Consider the following 12,204-nt stretch of genomic DNA (forward strand, 5'->3'; position numbering starts at 1 on the left):
CACACCAGAAACTCAATCCCAAGAAACAAATGAAAAGAGCAAACAGCTTTAACTGACCATCAAAGAAATGGTAAAATAGCAAACAGGCTRTTTAGGAATCATCCAAGATGGCAAGATGACAAAATACTAATACAGCTAACATCTAGAAGACTAAAGAGAAYGGGAAAGGCAGAAATAAACCCACCAAGACTATTCTAATTCCTGCAGTTCAGATGTCATAGGAATATAGTTTATCTAAACGTAGCTCATTTAACATTACTCAAAATAAAAATGAAAGAATTCTAGCAAAAAAAAATGYCACTAACATTGGACCAAAAGACATTTACATGCTCATAACTTTGTCTGACGAAATGACTAATCTTATTYTAATAAAACTTATTCCTTCATTATCATTATTATCTCTTTCGAAGAGAYATTAACATAATAATTATTATAGATTAAAATAATTGCTGTACAATTTATATAAGTTTTACAGAAATAACTAYTTCCAAGAAGTACATTGATGATTTATAATGTATGATGGTAGTAGAACAGTACCTTTTTTTCCCCCTCAAAATAGTTTCCTAAAGTCACTATGGAGTCTATAAAATTATTACATGCTACACTYCACCCCTCAACATTAAAATAACTCTTTAGAAGTTATATGAGCACCACTCACTTGATAGAAAAGAAGTACAGAAAACTGTTTTCACACTCCCTTTCATGTAAAAAAAAACAAACTGTGCTATGAYTTTGAGCTACTTACAAGCCTTTGTGAGCACCACTCTCCTCAGAGAGCTGGACTCTGTATGGACTAGTTCATGTTACTTCCAAAGTGGCCGGCTTACTTTTACTCCAAGATATTTTTTCATTCTTTCCTGCCTCATATTRAGTTCTCTCTTATGGTGGGACTTCTATAGTTGCCACTGGAACGCTTTCTCCAGAGATAAATACAGATATCCTCATGCTTTCTTACTTCGTTTCACATAATTCCCAGTTTTACTCCCAATGTAATACTATCTCATACTGGATGTGGCATTAAGTATATTTCAAATATCAGGTGACAGTAAACYTGACAAACTTCATATTTAATAAAAACTATATAAAATGAAATAATTTATACATCTTTTTGTAAGACAGTCAGTACTATCAAGTACTTGTTACACTCTTCCTTGAAGTTCATCAGCTCTTTTTAGCCACAGGGTGCCCATAATGAAACCTAATGTTCTGCAGAGTTGTCCTGTGGGTTACACATGGGGACAGTACTGCCTTGCCTGTCCAAACTATGTTGTTCCTGTGAATTCCATCTCCATTTGGACTTTTTGTTGATAGACATTATTATAAACCTAGTAGTRTCTACAGCACAATCAAACTTTCACAATTGTATTTCATTGCTCTTTCATTCTCAGAATGAACATTTGTATTAACCAAATTTCAGAGGATCCTGAAAAAAAAAACAGTATTAATATACTGAAAGGATTTAACCTTTATTACTTTTCTAATCAAATGAGAAAATCTTGTCCAAGAACCATCTGTTCCATGAATGACAAAACTAGCACAAGACCACTTTTCCACTAGTTTTCTGTTCTGCCTCATCATTCCACAGTACCTTCAGTTCCTGTTCTCTTGGTTATCTAAACACACCAAACCTGTCACATGATAGCAGGTACTGCAGCTTATTTGGAAGGCAACATTTCAGCTCAGTTTAAAAACTTTACTTGACAAGATAGAATTGGTTCGTTACTAGCCATCCATCACCAAATCTTCACAAACATGGAAAGAACCCAAAGTCTGAAAACTTGSTTAAAATTGGTGAAACATTTCAGATACTATTTTTGGATGAAGAAAGTATTGATGGGAAATCTGGTAATCAGTTTGACCACATARCATCATAATGGCTAAAAATAAAGTRTGTATGAAAATACAATACACTCCCTCATCCTTAATTACTTTTCCCAATGCAAAAATGCTCTAAGTAAGTGAAAATATTATGTCACCAGAATAAATAATGCAGCTACTGCATGTCTCTACATTAAATCATACCAGAATATTGATTTATGCAGTGCTCTCACACGATATGGTTATAAACAGAAGCAATGACCARTGCTAGAAAACAAATTTGGTTAGCRCCACATGTTGACAGACTGTAGTTCATWAACAGAAAATAAGATCAAAGAATATTTTCTCCTCCACAGCAGAGAAGATGTGGGACACAAGTAAAATAGTACCTCCAATCACCACTTAAATGTGAGTTTCCTCAAAACACCACAGCAAGAAAAATCTTCAACTTAGCACAAAAAGCTAAGTAAACAATATTATTCTGTGCATCAGTTTTCTACCATTTGAGAACAATTTTGTTTCAGAAAGATCAAGCTAGCTTGCCAACTAATGTGGAACTTCCTTGTTCACTTTTTAATTACACCTGAGGGGTGTGCCCACAGTTTCTTAACAGCTTTTSAAGACCAGTCAGGTTCTCAAGGAATTATGATGGGATTCTCTCYACCTAATCACAAAATTTACTTAATTTCCCATTACATTTCATCTAAATTGTCTCTATATATGTACAATTATATATATATATCTGTTGATCTGCTGTCAATATGTCTTTCTTCCTAAACTACAATTCATTTTTTGAAACAAAGAAATAGAAGGTATAAATTAAAGGAAACATCATTCTCTATAACCATGGACAATTGCTCTGTCTCTTCTGGGAAGACCTTCRAGACAGCATGATAATAAAGACTCTGTCACCACTAACTTGGAGCAGATTGTTTCTAGTGACTTACGAGCTGGGAAAGATTTCAGGATTTATTACCAATTCCCCAGAGTAGTCTTTTCCTCAATTTTTAATGCAGTAAGTGTAAACACATCCATTTAATACATTTCGCATTCTARACATACTCATTGCTGGATTTTTGAGTTCAGGGACATAGACAATTAAAAGGAATTTAATTAGTRTGATAGTAGAATACAACCTAGCATGAAGTAAAATTAAAAACCATCACAATTAGAAAGCATAATTGTATAAGCCCTTCTCTAAACATAAAATAGTGTCTGCAGTTATTTTATGATGACACAGTGCACAAAAAATTACATTAGAAAATTGATTCAGTCAAGTCCGAAYACAAACATGTTTGGTACATGCAGGGCTGTGTTTTCATCTCAACCATTCTGAGTAACACTGCTTAGTCAAATTTAAACAGTAAGCATCAAACACTACTTTTGACATTTATTGTCTTGTTTCTATACTATATCAATCTCGAAGAAGGGTGGTTTGCATCTCAAACTACCCAAAACTACTACCTGTCAATTCAAAAGAAAGCAATTTCTGCCATTATAAGATGACARTGCTGTCTCACATCTCTTTCTCTCTTCATTGTTGGTTGTTTTATGGGTTTTGTGGTGCAAGAAGTAATATTGGAAATACTAAACTACTTTTTTTTATTTCTATATAGCCTTTAACATCTACTTAAATCATACAAAAAAACCACCCAAAAAATCTAGTCCAAGCACTGATTAAGTATGTAGGCTCTGATTTCTTCTTCAAGACTTGTGTTAAAATGGGTCAGTTCACCCTATTCCTTGTGAATAAGCTTCCATGTCAAAAAGCCCATTTTTGACACACACAGTACTAACCATGCACCTTGAAGACAGCACCCAGTGCATGCTGCTGTTTGCAAAACATTTTTATCATTCTTAAATTATTATGACACTGGAAAGAYTTACATCTTAGCCTGTCATTTTAAATATTACTCAAGAATATATTCTAAATACAAAGACATCTGTACTGTATCCTTGTTCTCTTTCCTGACTGCAGACAGACAAGGATCACTGCTTCCATGATTTTGCCTGTGGAGTAGAACTGACAAGTAATGTCCCAAAAGACCACTTACTTGAGAGACTGAGATATGTTAGGGACATTTTATCCTCAATCCTGCATCCAAATAACTGGATAAAGAGGTAGAGAAAGAACTGCCMATGTTCTAGCTCTGATGTGAACTCCCATGTACAAAGACAGGGTATGAGAATAATAATAAATATAGTATGAGCAAAAACTATATTTTAGAAAGAGTATTTAAATCTACAGAACATTATTCTCAAACAAAAATTTCCTACAAAATATTCAAAGACCAAAAGATACCAGTGAAAAGAAAACAGGCATCTAACTGGGAAAAATAAGAAATAAATTTAGATAGGATAAGAAAATTACAATTCAGTGACCATGAGGGCCACTGTGACATAGTTTTGACACCTCTACTTTTAAAGTGATGCTTAAAAGAGCASAATAACTTCACATCAAAAGCATCTCTGCCCAGTTATAGGTGAACAAAACAAATTGATTATTTCAGAGAAGCCAAAAAATATGACACATAACTAGTTACACCAAACTCTTACTACACTTTAAATATCCAAACTATCATGCACAGATCCAGTGTCACTCAGAGACTGTGTTATGCTTCAGGAATATTTGGAGAACCAATTAAGGCAGCCTTGCAATCACCTCACCTTTGCTCACTAAGAAGTATAAGCATTAGTCTTCCAAGGTATGTGACTTGAATATTTAACATATTACAATGTCTCACTCTTGAAGCCATTTTAGGATTTAGGGATTTCTAGGAATTAAGTGTCAATCATTCATTATCATTCTGGCACTAGGAATTCACAAGCAACAATTTCAAAAATGGCAAAATGAATTATGTTCAACTGCCAAATGCCCRAGTTCTTGACTCACTCTTAATTCACAGGAGCAACCAGTAGCTCCCCTGATAGCTTGGAACCTTTAATTACTTATCACAGCCTGCAGGCCAAGCATTCTCACAGGTATAAGGCCATCACATGTGGGGTAATTKATATTGTTTACATATATCTTTTTATGATTTAAACACACATTTGTTTATCTTTAAGGGTATTCTATATAAGATGAATAAGTTACTACACAACTGCAGTTCAGTTTTGCACCAACTTAACCCACCGTAACCACCACCTGTAAGAACAGGCAACATCAAAATATGCAGGCAACTATTACAGAATAGCTTGTGACTTGCACCTTTGTAACTTGTTCCTTAATCCATCATAACGTCCCCATCTGCTCCAAGAGTCCCTATGAAGATGGAAGTGGCTGGACTGAATTTTATATGTAGGAGAACTTAGCACAAGTCTAGGTTGGTTCTCACTACTGATGCAAGTTTGCATTTTTTCTTGCTTTTGCTTTGCAAACCCAAAGTCAGTTACAATAATGAAAAGAAGATTCACATCTCAATAGCCACTGTCTCTGCATGACAATCAATGCTCAGTCACAGCAGCTAAAAAGTCAGGGGAGGCTGGTAGGGAGGTTTGGGACTTTTTTTTATCCAATACATTTCCCAGTATTGACCACTGACAATATGGACCATATTATCTTTCTTTCTCTACATTCTTCAAGAACTTACATTTGAATCAGGCCTACCAGCTTTAAAAATATAAGTACACCTCTAAGGGTTTCAATCCAATCTACATGATCAGATTCARGTTTTGTTAATAATTTTGAATAAACWATATGACAATGGTATCTAATAGGCMGTGATATAATGCCTAAATTAATGGTAATTATTTTGCTTTCCTTGAAATTATGGAGCTGGGAAGGGTGGACTTTACAAGAAATTTCAYTTCAAAGGAGCATGGGGCAGGGGGTCTAATAACTTGATAGCTCATGTTCAAAGATGGAATTTGGTAAGAAATAACTGGTGAATCTTAGCCTTACCTTGTGACAACAGCTGTAGATTTAGATTATCATGTAATTATTTTAACATAAGTGCCTTGTGACTGTGTAAATGTCACACACAGTCTTTAATAATCATATCTTTAATCAAAGTTCCATGCAAACCATTCAAGTTTGTTTTTYCCAATTCATTACTCTACTGCTGCCTCCACACAACAATGCAGCTAAGATAAATCACACTTCATTAAGTCCAAGCACAAAGAGCAAGAAAACTTCATTGTACTTGATAAATACTGTTAATAATTTTTGTATTGCAATACTACTTCGGAAGTGGGAAGATTTGTGTAGCAAGTAATATTGTTTAAAATATTCTAACACTCCTGTTCTACTTGGACAGAGCCCAGAGCATGCCTACTCCAATTGCYTTCGCTGTGACATAGTTAATAAAAAATTTATTTCAAAATGTTACTATTCATCAAAAGAAGCTGCAGATCAGAAGAAATACAGGTAAGAAAAGCTAGTTTCTGTTGGCTCTTGTTCAATGCAAGCCTTCAGGGTCTAAAAAGGAACAGTTCTTGAATTCAGAAAGGGCCTTTGATAAGAAAGGCAAATCTAGACACTCAAGACACAGATCATTTTTCTTTGAACAAAATGTCCAAAGAAGGACTAGCTCCACAGGGCTCAGAAAGTGTAAATAGAAAGAATGCTAAATAACAGGATAACCAAGAAGCTTCCCTTTTTCCCTTGAGTTATGGCAGTCCTCTTGCAGTTCACTCCAAGAAACATTAATCCCTAAAGGACCAGAGGTTTTTGCAATGTTGATAGTTCCCTGAATTAATTGGGGAGAATCATTCTAAATTTCTTCCAYTGGAATTCTGCAAATAATATTTGATGAAGGCAGAGCATTGAGAAATCGACAAATTCAGTTCCTGTTGCCTGAAAGATTTAGTAAAGGAAAGCAGAGAGCTGAACATCTCAGTTCTGGAAGTAGTAGTCTACTTTAATACATTAGTGATCATCTGGAGAAAAAAAGAAAGAATGGGGAAAATCAGCCAGATAGAGTAAATGTATTCTCTTCCTTTTAAGCTGGGTCCTCAGAAATGAAGGACCTCAGAAACTAGTAATTACTTTTTCCAAATTCTGTCAAACTTTCTTGACACCAGCAAGAAGCTCCTACATACAGCTGGTGCTGCCAGAGTTTAGGAATGTAAAGCCCAGGACAATCAGGTTTACATTAAGCAAAAATTTTTTTTCTTAGCTTTTTCAAGACTATAATACAGATTTGAATGAAAAAGAATTGCCAACTGTTGAACTGCATCAAACTAGTGACATTGCTTCTTTTAATTTATTTAAGCATCTGTCTTAAAAATTAAATAAATTGGTCTACAACTTTTAATGCTCCATGATTATTTGGTATTTGATGTCAAAAGTTGCTACAATAACTGACAAAGAAATGAAATAACTTCTGAGAACAGTGATAGGCCTGCCTCATGTATCATTAAATGAAGACATGACCRAAGGAAGATGACACCTATCAATTAGTGTTATTTTCATTTTTTTTTAATTTGTCAAAAAATGGTCAATCATTCAAGACAATCCTCAAATAAGAAAAAAAAACGAGCACCATTGCTTTATAAACAATCTACTAGTCATTATACTTTAGATTTTGAAACATCTTCCTTCACTGTTTTCACTTGTTTACACTGTGTTTAAATTTCTAGAATAAGTGATACTGAAGCAGGGTAGTTTCAAAAAATATCAACAATCTGTGGAAGAGGGCATGAAGTCAAAACTATGAAAATAGGAGTAAGCTAAGTTATCAAGTTATCTAGTATCTTAACCTCCTACAGCATGATTACTGGCGATTTCATAATAGCCACATTACACATTACTTAGCAGTCTCTTTAAATGAGCATTTTAGATTCCTGCAATAGCTTTCTTCTCTTTTTATTAAGAGAATCTGGATTTTCATTTGCTCTTTTATTTCACAAAATTCCCAACTGGTGGATTTATCTTYTGCAGTATAAACAAGATGAAGATTATCCAGATACATCTTAATAACACTGATTGTTGCCTTAYTTGATCTTTAATCCTATTTGAAAATGCCATTAATTTCTCCTAAAATCAAATACACACACAAAGACCAAAAGCASAGCACAAAGGAATATTAACAGAATATCAAATTCACCCTATATACGAACTTGGGACCTGCTAATAYCAAATTTTCACTGTGTACCCACTGAACAGGTTCTTCTTCTACCTTGAAGGATTTAGGATGAGAGAAAAACCCTTTGCTCTCTTCAGCAAGTGTGCAATTGTAACCAAGCTTTGTTTGCAACTGAGTGATAGTGATTTGGAATATAAAATTAAACTTTAATTTTATTTTCCATAAAAGCATATGCTAAAATCAAGATCATTTGCAATTTAATCAGCAATAGTACATACTTTACCATTTCACATCAATAGAATGGGAACAGAATTAATTTTCCCCATTCCCAAGTAAACCTTTTAGCCTCTTCTATAATTCTCCTTTCTGTGTACTGTTATTAATACTTTGTAAACAATCTACTGTCAGTTTTGTGAAGTTTGTAACTTCTGCACTAGGAACTAAGCACATCTAGAACTGAGATTTTCAAAGAGAGATGTGATCATGCCATTAATTCTCCAATAATTTCCAGMATGTTTGATTTACAGTGGGAACATAAACAAATAGAAGATTCCATTCAGACTATTATGAAAATAACTTTAAAAATAAAGTACTACCACAGGATTTTCTTGAATCTCAATGTGAAGGGTAGTAATTCTGATAATTAATATTAGTTAAATGAGCCATATAATCTGCTAAGAATCCAAATAGTGACTAATATACAATAGGCACTGTTAATATTCACTTTATGCCATGGCCACGGCTTCTCTGGGCATGGAATAGAATCCAGAGCTGATAGGTCTTTTAAATAATACATTCAACAAGCAAATATTCTGAATTACAAAATTAACAGATAGCTTTCTTCAACACCCAGCAACTCTTTGAACTGTCCAAGTCTCATTCAATTTGCCATTCTGACACTCCATGGCTGCCTGCTATGATAAGAAGTATTTCCAACAGGTGGGTTGCCTCAAAACTAGCGTTCTGCTGCTGTATAATCTTAGGTTCAGGCCCATACATATCCTTTCAGCTGCTATTTTATCATGTCTATTAAACATCAAACAGAACATGCCACCCAAAAGAGAGTATGGTACCCTTCACAATTCTCCTTGATATCAGTTCTGAAAGGTGTCCAAGTGATTCCACACAACCCTCTGAGCATCAAGGTCTAAACCTCACTGCAGCTAAATGAAACTGAGGAAAAGTGATGATCTGGGAAAAGTCTTCTGTTTTGTCCTASAAACAGATGCAGCTAAGGAGCTCTAGACAGAAATACACTGTGCTAGAAACAAAATACAGCTGCAGTAAAATATAGCTGCAATAAAASCAGATACACATTTTCCATTTAGAACTGTAACTTCTCAATGCSTCATATAAAATGGCTGGGCAGATTAAAAGGAAAGCCACAGATAATGCTGGTTCAATGAATTTCTAAAACCCTGTAATGAAACAACTTTCATGGAGGCTGCACCTAAAAATCCACCCTTTTTTGTGTATGTCTGAAAGAATAAATCAGACATTCAATCTGACCAGAGATGTATAGTTTCAATAACACTTTTCTATCAATTTAGAATGAGATGTTTTACAAAATTGCAKGTTGACATGATTTGCTATTTATATTTTCATAGCATTTGTAGCTCAATAAATTACAATTAAATGCTGTACTAGCATAAGAGATGGTAGTTATGTACCCCTTCTGATGAAATTTATGTCAGAAATTAAACAGAAAATGAGTAGGGWGGGCAGATCTAGAGACTACAAAACAACAACATACTGAAAGTCAGAAACAGCCTAGCTAAGATCAAATTGTAAATATCTGTTTACATTTGCAACAACACACAACCTAAAAATTTAATTCAACTTCAAATTTAATTGACATGTGTAAAAGATGTCCTTGGAAATACAAAACAAGTTATACAACCTTCACATTAGAATGAAGCACCTCCTGGGCTTAGGGCTTTCATTTGTGCCTTGCATAAGTTTAAAAACAAAACAATAAACAAAGATCTGAATAAAGAAGATATTTAACCACACACATTACTTAAGAAAAACACATTCTGACTATGAATATTCAAAAAATCTTCATGTTTTTATCACGAAATGGTTTGGGTTGGAAGGAACCTTAAGATGATCAARTTCCAAACCCCCAGGGGAGGGACACATTCCACTATACCCAGTTGTTCAGAGACCTGTCTAACTTGATCTTGAATACTTCCAGGAATGAGACATGCAAAACTTCTCTGGACAACCACTTCCAGTTCCTCACCACCCTCACAGTAAAGAATTTCTTCCTTATATCTAAATATGTCAACTCTCTCTCAATTTGAAGCTATTCCCCCTTGTCCTGCACTACACGGTCTTGTAAAAAGTCCCTCTGCAGCTCTCTTACAGTCCTCTTTAGGTACAGAAAGGTGCTCTGAAGTGTCCCCAGAACGTTTTCTTCTCCAGGCTGAACAATCCCAACTTTCTCAGCCTTTCCTTGTAGGACAGATTCTCCCCTCCTCTAATCCTCTTCATAGCCCTCCTCTGGACTTACTCCAACAGGTCCATGTCTTTGYGCTGAGGACCCAAGAGCRCTTCAGGTATGAAGTACACAGTACTTCAGGTAGGGTCTCACCAGTGTGAGGCATTACCTCAGGTAATCCTTTTTCAGTAAAACCTATAGAGACCATCCCTACAAGAGGTCACTCTTAACTCAATCTTGCACAGTGCCAGGCCAGGAGCAGATTTCTCTTCATGAATTCTTGTTTTCTTCCACCATAGGTCCCTGCCTATCAGGTTCTTCTGGAATTGCTCTACAAGGGCCACTTGTAGAACATTTCTTCATGAATTCAGGACAAACATGCACAATTCTTCAACAGGTTTATTGTTTACTACTCTGATAGCAAGGTGAGAGTGTTTCCCACACTATGCACTGCTTTGCTTTTCAATCACCATAAATGCAGAATCTGTATAAGAGATCTTCAAAGGATTCAGAATGTGAGTGGTCCCATTCTTATTTATGTGGTRTGAAATGCCTTTCTTGGGTCCAAAAATTTTCTTGAAGAAGTTCATTGCTGTGGCAGCTGCAGAATTAAAGTCTTTGTCTCTAGAAGCCCTTTCTCCAGAGTATTGTTCACTAATTTTTTTTAATCTAAATATGCCATGAGAGTCTAAAACTAAGGCACCTCTCTAAACACAATATTTTTTAAGAACATTAGTTACAGATGAATGAGCTGCTTTTGTTACACTGTCAGCCTGGAGCTTCTYATAGCAAGAGATTACCAAGAGTTACTAATTCCAAAAGGACTGCTTGGGAAAAAGAGAAAAAAAGAGCAGTATTGCAAGATTCTTCTACAAAGCAAAATAATTTTGGCCATATCCCAATTACATAATCACACAACACTGCTTCACAGGTAGCCCATTGGATCATTACTCTAGTTAGATCAAGGCAAGATTGGGTCCGTTTCCATATTTGAAAGACTCTAGAAAATTTTAACTCTCTCCCTATTTAGGATGAGTGTGCAACTTGTAAATGCAGAACTATAGTTTTTAGTAGATCTTAGAGTAGACCTTCTCTTTTTATARAAGCTGACAGRATAAATTCAATGCAGAGATWTCTYAAYATTTTAGCATATGCTTCACATTYRTCYGAAAMTTTGTAGCRACTTTTTCATGGKTTAACCCCAGCCAGCARCTAAGCACCACATATTCARTTTCTCACCTTCCCAGCTGGGGAGGAGAATTAGAAAAAAACYRAAACTYATGRGTCAATATATGAACAGTTAGATGACTGAAACAAAATAAAATACTATAATATTGGAATATTATAGTATTGGAAGTTATTATCATATTAATAGAAATTGTAATTAAAACAAATGTTGCTCACTGCAGTTGCTTACCACCTGCTGAAAGGTGCCCAGTCAAGAAGCCACTGGCAACTCCTGGCCAACTTGCCCCAGTTTATRTACTGGGGTTGGTGTTACATGGTATAAAACATCCCTTTGGCTAGTTCAGGACAGCTGTTCTGGATGCACTCTCCACCCTCAGATTGTTGTGCAGCTCTTTACTGGTAGAGCATGGAAAACTGGAAAGTCCTTGATTTAGAGCATTCTCTACTCAACAATARCTAAAACCTCAGTATGTAATCAACATTATTRTCACACTAAATTCAAAACAGAGCACTGTACAACCTACTARAAAGAAAATTAATTCTATCCCAACTGAAATCAGCACAAACTTTCAAATTTGCARTGTACTGAATGGACACCACATTCATCCTCAAACATTGTGAAATAAAATCAAGTTCACAAATGCACCAGTCTTTGGCATACATGGATGGTATGCATAGGAACAATATCATAGCATGCATCCATACAGTACATATTAACTATCATCAAAA

At 35.1% G+C, this 12,204-nt stretch overlaps 1 protein-coding gene across 1 annotated transcript in view; it reads right to left on the reverse strand.

Moving 5' to 3' along the window:
- NEK10 (NIMA related kinase 10) overlaps positions 1-12,204 on the reverse strand; it is a 68,555-nt gene that overhangs the window by 44,654 nt on the left and 11,697 nt on the right.

Source organism: Malurus melanocephalus, unplaced genomic scaffold, assembly GCF_030028575.1.
Source record: "Malurus melanocephalus ecotype Western Australia unplaced genomic scaffold, MMel_1.1 scaffold_256, whole genome shotgun sequence".
Taxonomy (NCBI): domain Eukaryota; kingdom Metazoa; phylum Chordata; class Aves; order Passeriformes; family Maluridae; genus Malurus; species Malurus melanocephalus.